Below are 12268 nucleotides of genomic sequence, written 5' to 3'. Positions count from 1 at the left end.
AGATCTGTACAGCTGGAGGAGGAAAGCCAGTTGGTGTTGTGGACATTAAAATCTCCAAGGAGAATAATTTCACTGTTGGGAAAGTGGGACTGGAGAAAATAAATTTTTAAGGAGAGGAAATTGAAGAGCTCAGAGTGGTAGGTTGCATTAGGGGAGCGATAGAGACAGCATATGAATTTGAATGAGTTGGGTAGGGATATTTTCATCCAAAGAAGGTCAAAGTTGGGTGATTCTAGGTTGGGTGCTCTCTGGCAAGGTATGTTCTGTGAGTTCGATACTCACAGAACTATGCACAGATGCTACCCTTGGGTCAAAAGGAGTAAAAGAGTGTGTAGTTTGGAAGGTTGAGGTGAATTGTGCTGGAGGGAGGCAAGATTTGAGTTTCTGCCAGAAAGAGTAGGTGGGGTTTGGTAGAACTGCAGATGGTAGTAGACACTATTAAGATTGGAGTTTAGGCCACGGATGTTGGTGAAGTGGATTTGTAGGGTTTTGTGAGTCATATGTTTTGAGTCCAGTGGTCATGCACATTTCCTATGTAGTGCCTGCATAGCGGTCACAATGGTGGCATCACTTGGTTTTTGCGCCAAGTGATGCAAAAGCTAGGTAGTCGATGGTCCAGCTGTAGTCACCATTTTGACATTTTTCTGCAAGTTATCTTCGAAGCTAGCGTCCTTGTTCTCTTTTGCAAATGATAAATCTGGTTGATCACGTATGTGCGATTGAGGACAAGTGTCTTTGAACTTGCTGTTGATCGCTGTTATTAATTTTGACGTGCTTGTTGGCGTGTCACAAGTGACTTTTATGCCGTGGAAAGTTCGTTCCATCCTTTCTTTTGTTTATGGGTCAGAAACAATGCCGCCTGACGATATTTTTAGGATCGATGTTGCATTCTTCTGCTAATTTGATGATGTCTTCTTTCAGTGCTTTTCATTTTCTTTTAGAAAGTTCAAATTGACGGCACTGAATTTTTTGTTTTTGGCCTCCATTGAGTCGTGCACCGTTGATGCATTTATTTCACAGAGTTCATTTGTGGGGAAGGGTGAACTTGTATTGCTATGCTGATCATCAGATGATTCAAGCTTGGTTTCTCGTGTTCGTATTTTGGAGGAAAGAGTTTCATTCATAGCACTGATGTGCTGTTCGAGGTTTTCAATTTGTTTGCCTAAGTTCAGGAGCTGTTTTACAGACAGGAGGTACAGAGAACAGAAATAGGGTTGGTTAAGGTCGATGTGCAGGAAGCACAAAAATGGACAATTTATGTCCAGTGTATCCAACGGCAAAGGAATTTGCACATTATACTTTTTTTTATCGCTGATATCAATTTTGCAGCTGCGGCACTTTATGGGTTTGTCGGCAATTGATGGTGCTACGCTGGCAAGACACTTGTTCATCGTTGGCTTTTGTTGCTGCCATCTTTGCTTCACACGGTAAGCACAGGGGGCGCTTCCACATGGCCAATTTTTAGATTGAAATATAGCTGGTTTAATGCACTAAAATACTTACAGATTGCGCTGGAGTTTTCTGCTCCTTATAGTACACCCACAGATACGAGATCCTTCGACACTTCTGCGCATGTCAAAAGAAGGAGAATCTATTCTGATAATAGAGTAATCAATCCGTATTGTGGGATGAGTGTTTATTCTTCTTCTTCTTCATGTAGCTTCCCCAGTGAAAGAGTGCAGCACCATGTACTTCCAGTTCTCTCTGTTGGTGGCATTCATTTTTGTTTCTGCATAGCCATGTGATCCTGTCCATGATCTTATATCTTCAAGCCATGTTCTTCGTTTTTTGCCTCTTGATCCGTTTCCCATAATTTTTCCTTCTAAAACTGTTAGTATCCTCTGTCCTGCTAAACCTCTCAGTACATGTCCTGCCAATCTAATTGTTATCTGGATCATTTCCTGTAATAAAGATCTCTGTGTTCTTTTTCTGTAGGACATCTGTATTTGTCACATGTTCTGTCCATGGGATTTTCAGAGCTCTCCTATAGCACCACATTTCAAAGGCCATTATCTGTTGTTAAAGAGGCAGTGAAGGAAAAGAAGAAAGCATATCAAAAGTTCCTGGCAAATAAGTCAGCTTTTACTCTTACAGAATACAGAGATAAATGTAAGAAAGCTAAACAGTGTGTAAAACTAGCTAAACAAAAGTCATGGGAGGACTTTGGCAAGAATATAGAAAATAAATATCAAGAAGGTGGCAAAATATTCTGGAGGTTGTTGAAGAAGCTTAGGAATGGAGGAAAGAGTGCTGTAAAAGGAATTAGAGATGATAAAGGTGAAATGAAAACAGGAGAAAAAGATATCCTTGAAGTATGGAGTAATTACTTTGAAAAACTGCTAAATGAAACAAGCAGTGATGACAGCACAGTGATAAAAAACACTGACCAGGCATGCAGTCAGGAATACATATCCATACTTGAAGTAGAAAAAGCCATCAAAGGCTTGAAATGTGGAAAGGCAGCAGGAGTAGATGATATTCGACCAGAAATGCTGAAGTATGGTGGTATAAGAGTCTTACAGTGGCTGCACTGCATAGTTCAGAAAGCCTGGACAGAGGGACGAATTCCCGATGATTGGAGTAGAGCTCTCATAGTACCCATATATAAAAAGGGAAATAAAACTGAATGTGAGAATTACAGAGGTATTTCCCTACTGAGTGTTCCTGGCAAGATCTATGCAAGTATACTTGAGAAACGGTTGAGAAGAATTGTGGAAGAAAAGCTTGGTGAAGAACAAGCTGGATTCAGGCCAAATAGAGGCTGTCAGGATCAGATCTTCACTTTACGACAAATAGTCGAGAAAGCATGGGAATATAACAAAGATCTGTATTAAAGTTTTGTCGATTTGGAAAAGGCATATGACAAGGTGCCAAGAGAGAAGCTATTCAATACGCTGCAGTTATATGGTGTCAATGGGGCATTATATCAAGCAATACTTAGTCTTTATTTGAGTTGTGAGTCAGCAGTTAGAATTGAAGGAAGTACAGGAAGATGGTTTAATGTTAAATCTGGTGTGAGACAAGGATGTACATTATCCCCTCTGTTATTCATTATCTATATGGATGACATTATGAAGGAATGTGGTATTAAACCTGATATCAAAATTGGAGATGTTAATGTCAGCTCTTTGCTTTATGCGGATGATGTTATACTTCTAAATAAATCCGCTACAAGTCTGCAAGATTCTCTGACTAAATTGAATAGCTGTTGTAATAGATATGGTATGAAGGTCAGCAATAAAAAGACAAAGACAATGAAAACAGGCAGAATCATTGAAAATGTCAACTGTGTTGTGAATGGAGAACCTGTGGAACAAGTAAAACATTTCAGCTACTTAGGCACAATTTTTACTGAAGATGGTAAACCAAATATAGAAATAGACAACAGAATCAGCAAAGCTGGTATCGTGGGAAGCCAATTGAATAAATTCATATGGAATAAGAAAGAAATTAGTCGGAACGCTAAATTAGCTGTATACAAGACTGTGTTCAAACCAATTTTAACTTATGGATCTGAGAGCTGGGTCAGAAGTAAAACACTTGACCAAAGACTAGAGACCGCAGATATGAGAGTCCTGAGAAAGATTAGAGGCGTGAACAGATGGCATCAATGGCAATATCATATTAAAAATGAGGATATTAGGAAAGAACTTGACATTGTCAGCATCCAGGAATGCGTTAGCAGAGCTAATCTCAGATGGTATGGTCACTTAAATAGAATGGGAGAGGAAAGATTAGCAAAACAAGTGTTCTTTGCCAGGTTGGCAGGAAAACGACCCAGAGGAAGACCAAGATATAGGTGGATTGATACGGTACAAAGTGCATTAGACGATAGAAATATAAGATCTGATAATGTTGGAGTCTTGACAAGTAACAGACTGATTTGGAGGAAAATTGTAGATAGGAAGTTAGTAATGATGTAATTTTTTCATGTAGTACTGTCATATCCTGTACACCCCTTGAGGGTACATGGCAGGAATTTGATGATGATGATGATGATTATCTGTTGCCTTACTCTCTTGCTGAATATCCAGGTCTCACTTCCATATGTGAATGGCCACACTAATGTTCTTATCATTCTTTTCTTTGTTTCGATACTGACAGAACTTCTGAGCAGATCTTTATTTTTCCAGAATGCATCTTTAGCTATGGCTGTTGTTATTTTTATTTCTTTCTCTTGCTTTCCATCTGCAGTAAAGTAGGTGTATAAATATTTGTATTCTGTTGTATGTTCAATTTTCATATTGTTTATGAATATTTCTGACTCGGATCTGCTATCTTTTGAGATTTTCATAAATTTGGTCTTTTTTGCATTTATATCTAATCCAAATTCTTTACTTTCTTCAATTAGTAGCTGCAGTAGTTTGATTAATTTGTTTCTGTTTTCTGCTATTAGAATGGTATTATCAGCATATCTAAGATTGTTGTATTTTATACCATTTTTGTAATAGATTTCATGGTTTGATATGAACACAGACGATTAAGAAAATAACTATTTATTAACTTAAAAGCTAATAAAAGCCTATGCACACTTTTTTATACCATTGTTACCAATAACTATTTTTGTTTTTCAATCTTTTTCATCACTGTCTCACTACAGATATTAAATAGATTTGGTGAAAGGATACAACCTTGTCTAACTTCTCTTTTTATTTTCATTACAGAAGTCTCATCATTAAACAGCTGCATTTTCTGTTTGATGTAAATCATTTTTATAATCTTAAGTACATGATCTTCTATATCTAATTTATCTAATATATTGAACATTATGTTTTACCTGGTCAAAAGCCTTCTGAAAGTCTATGAAACATATGTAAATGTTCTTATTTCTTTCAAGTGATCTTTCTATTAGTATTTTTAGTTCCAGGATAGCATTAATGGTTCCCATTCCTCTTCTGAGGCCTTTCTGTCGTTCACTCAATTCACCGCTTAAGGCCCTTTCAATTTGTTCGTTAACAATGGTTAAAATAATTTTAGATGCATGGGATATTAGGCTCGCAGTTCTGTAATCCTCGCAATTTTGTGCATTAGTTTTCTTTGGAATTGGTATGCAGATAGATGTTGTAAAAACTTCAGGTAATTGTACTGTTTTATAGATGTCCCGAATGGATTCCACTAAATAGTTATTGCCAGTATTACAGCCGGAATATTATCAAACCCAGGGGATTTATTATTATGAAGATTCTTAATTACATGTTCTACCTCCTTTCTTGTGGGTAGAGTGGTATCTGTTGTTACATTTAACTTAAGGTGTCATGAATCATCTAACATATTACCACCATCATCATCTTAGAGATGATGATAAGTACTCCACCCATCTTCCATTTATCTTTTCCTTATCAATGAATATGTTTCCATCTTTGTCCTTGATGTTATTAGATTGTGTATGTTTTGCTTTTCCATTAAGTTCTTTCACTTTCAGGAATGCTTTTCTGGTTTTGTTCCTATTTTGTAATTCTTCTATCTCAGTGCACCACCTATGTATCCAGTTTTCTTTCAATCTTTTACATAACTGTTTGATTCTTTTATCCAAAGTTTTATATCTTAACCTTTCTTCTTCAATTGCTCCTCTTTTCCATGTTCTTCTTTCATCAAGAAGAACATGGAAATAAGGTTGATTACCTCTTGAGTTATCCATGAATTTTTCTTTCTTTCTTCTTGTTTATTGATGTGGTTTTTAGCAGATGTTATGATAGCTGCTTGTAGTCTATTCCACTGAGAGGGTTCATTTCCATTTTGCAACTGTGCAGACAGCAGTTCTGAAATATTTTCATTAAATTTTGATTTTACTATCAGATTTTGTACCATTTGCAGATCCCATTTCAGGGGTCGACTTTTTTTAAATTTTATTGTTTTTAGGCGAGTATTTATCTTCATTAAGACCAGTCTATGATCAGATCCACAGCCAGCACTTGACTTGCTGTGGTTATTATTACATGTCGAAAAATTAACTTCAGTTTTATGATCATTGTGGTTTTATAGTGGTAACTATTTTGCTTGTATAACAGTTGGAAAATTTTATGTATAAAGCACATGATTTTGCATGTTGGTGACCAATATGTATATCACCTTATTCCTTTCTTCCCTTCAACATGAATTGACTCTTCTTGGCAGTCTGCCAACGACAGCTCTCGCTTATGCAGTTGGACTATACCCACTGTTAAGATTTCCGTTTGATGTTTAATTTGAATGGGAAACTCTTGGAATGTATGATAATTTCATTGTACATTGCAAAAACTGATATGTCTAACGACCAGCATCTCTGGTGTGGTAGTGAAGATTTTAGAGAAGATGGTAAGAACTCACATACATGCTTATATGCTATACTCTGCAAGGAGCAGCATGGGTTTACTAAAGGAATGTCATGTTTTAGCAATATGCACATATTTTATAACAATGTTACAGCTGAGTTTGATAAAGGGAATGGATACACCATGATAATGTTGGATTTTGGTAAGGCATTTTATAGGATACCACACAAAAGGCTGTTGCATAAACTGGAGAATATGGAATTAGAATATAAACTCCTCACTTGGATCAGTGGATGGTTGACATATAGATATCAAAAAGTGGTATACAGTAAGTATGAATATGCCAGATTTCAGGCGACCAGTGGTGTACCTCAGGGTTCAGTCCTTGAGCCATTACTGTTCAATCTATATATTAATGACATCAGGCAGAATCTCTAACATCAGATGAATGTTTCCTGATGATGTGAAGATAGGCAGGGCAATGAAGGATGCTACTGATATCCAGCTTTGACAAAATGATTTTAATAGGATGGAAATTTGGGCAAAAGAAAATGGCTATCAGATTAATGTTAGTAAGTGTAAAGTTATGCACTTTGGCATGATGAGATTTCCAGTTGCATATTATATTAACAGGGTTATGCTACAAGAAATTGATGAGGATGAGGAGACAAATACAACTCAGAGGATAATTGCAATGTTGAAGTGAACCTTGACATGTAAGGATAAGGAAGTCATTTTGTTTCTTTATAAGGTCTTGATAAGAATGAACCTGGAAGGAATTATTCTGTGCAGATTTGGCCCATCTGGTTGTAACAGGATAAAGATGCCGTGGAAAGGGTGCAAAGAAGAGTTACAAATATTATATCTGGATTACAGGATTTAGATTATGAGGACAGATTGTGAGTATGTGGATTACTGACTCTGGTTAAAAGAAGAAAGAGGAGTGATATGATAGGTCTATAAACTTCTGAATGGGTGTTGTAGGATATTGTCTGATGAAATTTTTGTCATGGAAGGGAGTGAGAGAACACAGAGCATCCATGGAAGTTAAGTTTGTTTACAGTCAAGTGTTAGGATTTTCTCTCCCAGAACAGTGAGTGGAATAGTTTGTGCATCTAGTGAATTTAAGCAAAGATATGACAGCTGGCTTGAGTTGATTTCTAGCCTCTTTCAATGAGTTCTTGACTCTCTAGAAGCCTCAGATAATAATAATAATGTTGCTGAAATATGTATCATAACAAAATTTGCTTTTATGAAACAGGCATAAACTATATAACTAATAATATGTATATTATTATCTAAATGCATATCATATAATATACAAATAGATAATATATGCATATTACCTGAATACACATCACAAAGAAATAGTTCTTACTCATATTTTACTCGAGTGTAAACAAATAAACCATGTGTACAAATTAAAGTTTAAATTAAAGTTTGCCAAAGGAATGTTTACCTGAACTGGCTATGCCTTTCACATGTTTGTATAACTTGAGTTTCAGCTCAGGAATAATAAAATAGGAATGTATGATAGTTCCATTGTACAAGGGTGGTGGCAAAAATTGATGTGTCTAATGACTGACCTATCAGTATCTCTCGTGTGGTAGTGAAGATTTTGGAGAACTTGGCAAGAACTCACATACAAAAATGGGTAGACAAACATGCTATACTGTGCACGCAACAGCATGGGTTTACTAAAGGAAGATCATGTTTCAGCAATTTGCTCATATTTTATGTTACTGCCGAGTTGGATAAAGAGAATGGATGCATTATGATAATGTTGGATTTTTCTAAGACTTTTCATAGGATACCACACCAAAGGCTGTTGCATAAACTGGAGAATATGGAACTCAAATATAAACTCTTGACTTGGATCAGGGGATGGTTGACAGACAGATATCAAAAAGTGCTATACAGTGAGGGTGAATCTGCCAGATTTAAGGTGACAAGTGGTGTACCTCAGGGTTCAGTCCTTGGGCCATTATCGTTTAATCTATACATTAATGACATCAGGAAGGAATCTAACTTCAGATGTGCAAACAATTGCACATCTGAAGTTAGATTCCTTCTTGATGTCATTAATGTATAGATTGTCCTTACATCAAGGTCACACAGCAAAAGTTGCAAATACAACTCTGAGGATAATTGCGACGTTGAAGCAAACCTTCATGTAAGGATAAGGAAGTCATTTTGTCTCTTAATAAGACATCTGGATTATTGTGCACAGATTTGGTCTCCTGGGTTCCAAGGGGAATGAAGAAGCTCTGGAAAGGGTGCAAAGAGTTTTATTATTATTATTATTATTATTCCTGATACCTCCAAGGAGTCCGAAGACTCATCGTGGGAGGACATCTACAACTGTCTCTGCACCTAACCTCTACTACGAATCATCTCTATCAACGCCATCTGCCGCCCACCTCCAACACCACCACAACTAGTAATTTTTGTCTGTAAATTGCGTGTGTTCTGAAGGGCCGATTTGTATGTATGCGGGATGAAAAACCCGAGTTTCCGGGAGAAAAAACCCTGCTACCTCCGTATGAGATCGGCTAACTCACCTTCGATTGAAATCGACCAGATAAAGATTCCTCCCGTCGCGACGAGAATCGAACTTAGGCCTATTCCAATCGAAGGGCGCAATGTACCGTCGTTCTTCCAATTGCGCTACGGAGGCGCTTACAAAGTTACAAAGATTATATCTAGATTATGGGATTTAGATCATGAGGACAGATTGCGAATATGTGGATTGCAGACAATGGTTAACAGGAGAAAGAGGGGGATGATATGATAGAGGTCTATAAACTTTTGAATGGGTGTTGCAGGATATCAACTGATGAAAATTTTCATTATATGGAAGGGAGGAGAGAACACAGGGGCATCCATTCCATGGATGCCCCCGTGTTTTTCTTCCAGAGAGAAGCCCCCCCCCCCCGTGAGTGAGTGAGTGGAATAATTTGTCCTTAGGGGTAGTGAGTGCATCTAGTGTGAATGAATTTAAGGGAAAATATGATAGCTGATTTGGGTGATTTATATCCTCCCTCGATGAGTCCCTTGACTCAATGGAGGTCTCAGATAATAATATGCCCTCAACTTTACTAGTTATTCAATGACAATCCAACCCAGCATAAAGCCTGCTACAGTATAAGTAATGTTCAAAAGAAAATACCTGATCTTGTCCTCACTAATCTCGATGCAACACTAATTACTGTTTTGGGTACCATGATTTTTCCATTAGACTGAGATCCGATCCTTATTATTAACTTATTAACAAAGATAACAAAATACTATTATCAATGTAAGTTAAGACCTTATAACTTCAGAAGCTACTGTGTCTTCATGTCTGATAATTTAGGTAGCAATGAAAAGGACATGTTCAAGTCTTTCAAGTGTTCCAGTTTTATTTAAAAAAATACAAAATAGCAATTTTTTAATCCAAAGTTTTAACAAAATTAGATTAAAAAATTCAAAATCCAATAAAAAAAGTGGATTGAAAAAAATTGCTATATCATTTATAATTATATCTATAATTACTGTATCATTTCTTTTCATAAAAAGAATATATCTTAAAAGCAATTATCTTCAGACCTGAAATTTTAACTCGATAGAAAGTACTTAATCCATAGAAAACTTAAGGTCACTAAAATCTGATTTCTGAGTTTAATGTGTCTCTGAATCAACAAAAGGTTGTAAACTTATAGTACATTAGTACTGTGGATAGGACTTGAGATTATTTTTCTATTTTTATTAATTTTATAATGTTTATAATTAAAAAAAATTTTTTTTTTTTATTTACCGTAGGGGAGATTATGAGTTGTGTGGAGTAGCGTCCCCCCCCCACACACAATAAGTCTTGGAAGTGTTGCATAATAACCAAAAAAAACCTGCTTGGATATGAAACATGGATATTTTTCAAGCCATTTCAGGCCTCCAATAAGTGGGATTGGTTGTCCCATACTGAGCAATGAAATCCATTCCCACCTCCCTCCTGTCAGGTGTCTTCTCCCTCCAGGAGACTGACTACCATGTGTCTCCACCATGTCTTATTCTGCACCTCTCTGCTGCATTCCTCATATCAGAGATGGGTCCAGTCTTCTATATTTTTCATCCACTCCAGTCTTTGTCTTCCTCTCTTTCTCTCAACAGTTCCCTCGAGAAGTGTCCTTTGTAGGCAGTTATGTGTCAGAATATGTCCAAAATATCTGACTTTTCTCTTTTTAATTTCTTTCATCAGGCTCCTGTTTATGCCTGCCATCTCTAATACCTCTTCATTTATCTTTTTGTCTTTCCATGATATACTCATAATTCTTTGCAGCATCCACATTTCAAAGGCCTTCAGTTTTTTCAGTAGAGACATGGACACTCAGATTGGAGAGTGTCCATGTCTCTACTCCATATAATAATGTAGACCATATGTAGCATTTGGAGATTCTTAGTCTGCCCACAGCAAGACTTGAACTCTCAGAATGTTGTCTGTAAATTACAGCAAATAAGCTAATGGCTTAAACAACCAGGCTGATTAACTATAAACTTTCTGAATGTAAGTTTATAATATAGGTAGTATAATTAGAGTATAATTCAAAATAATGCATTATTTTGAATTATACTGTCCACTGTGAGGCAATCAATTTCAATGAGTTCATCTATAATTAAGTAACCAATCTTGTTTTATTTCTCAAAAAATAAAAAATAAAATAAAATAAAAGAATAAAGTTTTTTTCTAGTCTTACTTTTGACATCACTCAAATCTCTAAAAAAAATTTTCTCCTTGGAATTACTTTAATCACAAATCTCTCTTGGCATAATTATACAAATATCACCTTAACGTTACCACTGTATTCTCTATATTCAATTCAATTAACTCTATACTATTCAAAAATTTGTTCAGCCTTCGAATACTGTTCACATATATGGTTTGGTGCTCCTAAGAGTGTCCTAAAAATACTTGACTCAGTATAGAAGATAGCAGTTAGGTTGATTAACGACCTTTCTTTCACTAATTCACACAAATATTTACTTCCTGCTGTGTGCATTTTCACAATAATTCCCCTCCCTTTTAACTCTGTTAAAATACATACAGCAACTACTCATCACTCATTTACAACTGAACTCCAAGCTCAAAGAACAAATTCTTCTTCACCTTCATTCATTCCTTTGTTTCCTCATAGCCTTTCTTATTAAGTATGTCCTAAAGTGCACAATCTACATTCCTTTATATCCAGTACTAAAAAATTTCTTCCTCCCTTTCTGACCATCCATAATACTAATAGAAGTGATGGATTACCATCAATTACCATCAATGAAAACTTCAGTTGATTTTGTGCAATATCAGAAGTAGCCTCCTTCAAAACATCCTGAATCGAATGAAGTGTCAAGTAATCATAATGTCAATGAACCCTTGAAATGTAACATCCAAATTTCTATAAATTAAATTTTCACCTTCATAAAAAATTAAGAAAGGTCTACAATTATAACTACACTTGCATTCTATCATCCTATAACACAGTAAATACATTAAATAAATAAACAACATACTTAGTCGGCATCAAGATTTAACAGAATGAAAGTTAATTTTTCTTTATCATTCAATACATGTTAAATATTTTTTGTTTTCCCATAAAGTGATTTATGCTGCCTCAACTGCATTTTCTTCAAGATTTTGTTGAGAATGTTATTTTTTTTTAATCAAAATATACTCCATCGAGTATCGAGTATGCCGCTACTCACAAGCTGCAAAATCTGCACACCACGTGCGAGTGGCCACGAGTACATGTTGTTGGACTCTGGGTGTGTGTGCGCGCGCATATGCATTTATTTTTCTTTCTCATACTCCAAGCATGGCAGCTGGGAGAATCAAAAAAGCCTTCAATTGGTATCTCGCACAGCTTCTCACCTAATCTCATCATTCCATTTCATGTATGGATCAAAAGAAAGTTTACTTACTTTTTATAACACATCAATAAAAATGGAGACCTACAAAGAAACAAGTACCCAATTGCCATCACAAACCACAAACA

General features: G+C 36.0%; 1 protein-coding gene across 2 annotated transcripts in view; it reads right to left on the bottom strand.

Moving 5' to 3' along the window:
- SecS (Sec synthetase) overlaps positions 1 to 12268 on the bottom strand; it is a 107097-nt gene extending 94829 nt beyond the window's left edge. The window contains exon 1 of one of the 2 annotated variants that reach the window (XM_090399740.1): positions 12195 to 12268. The gene's annotated coding sequence lies outside the window, so the exon portion shown is untranslated. Of the gene's footprint in view, positions 1 to 11786; positions 11964 to 12194 lie in introns of those variants that run through there. The other variant, XM_090399732.1, reaches the window with a different exon arrangement.

The sequence above is a fragment of the Typopeltis vanoorti genome, chromosome 1 (assembly GCF_054136105.1).
Source record: "Typopeltis vanoorti isolate ZY-2024b chromosome 1, IOZ_Tvanoo_1.0, whole genome shotgun sequence".
NCBI classification, from domain to species: Eukaryota; Metazoa; Arthropoda; class Arachnida; order Uropygi; family Thelyphonidae; genus Typopeltis; species Typopeltis vanoorti.
Note: the sequence above shows the minus strand (reverse complement) of the source record. Positions and strands in the feature narration are given on the sequence as shown.